Raw genomic sequence first — 414 nt, 5'->3', positions numbered from 1 at the left:
GTGCGCAGACGCAGTGGTTGGTGGGAGAGGACTTGAATCAGGACACACCCCTGCAACTCTGACCCAAGATCCCCACTGTCAGGTATCGCATTGCTCCTCCCCCCGACCCGGCTCACGCACACTGCCGCCCCCGCCAGTTATGGACGTTGTGACTAGCAAAGGTGCCATGTGCAGACGCAGAGAATGGTCGGAGTGGACTTGAATCAGGACACACCGCTGCAGCTCTGACCCACGACCCCCATCTTCAGGTATCGCATTGCTCCCCTCAGACCCTGCTCGCGCCCCCATCCCACCAGCCAGCTCTGACCTTTGGGACTGGCCAAGGTGCCGTGCGCAGACACAGTGGACGGTGGGAAGGGACTTGAATCAGGACACACCCGTGCAACTCTGACCCACGACCCCCATCTTCACGTA

This window comes from Elephantulus edwardii, unplaced genomic scaffold (genome assembly GCF_000299155.1).
Source record: "Elephantulus edwardii isolate Elephantulus edwardi_28Jun2011 unplaced genomic scaffold, EleEdw1.0 scaffold00380, whole genome shotgun sequence".
In the NCBI taxonomy this organism is placed as follows: Eukaryota; Metazoa; Chordata; class Mammalia; order Macroscelidea; family Macroscelididae; genus Elephantulus; species Elephantulus edwardii.
This window is presented reverse-complemented; position numbering follows the sequence as displayed.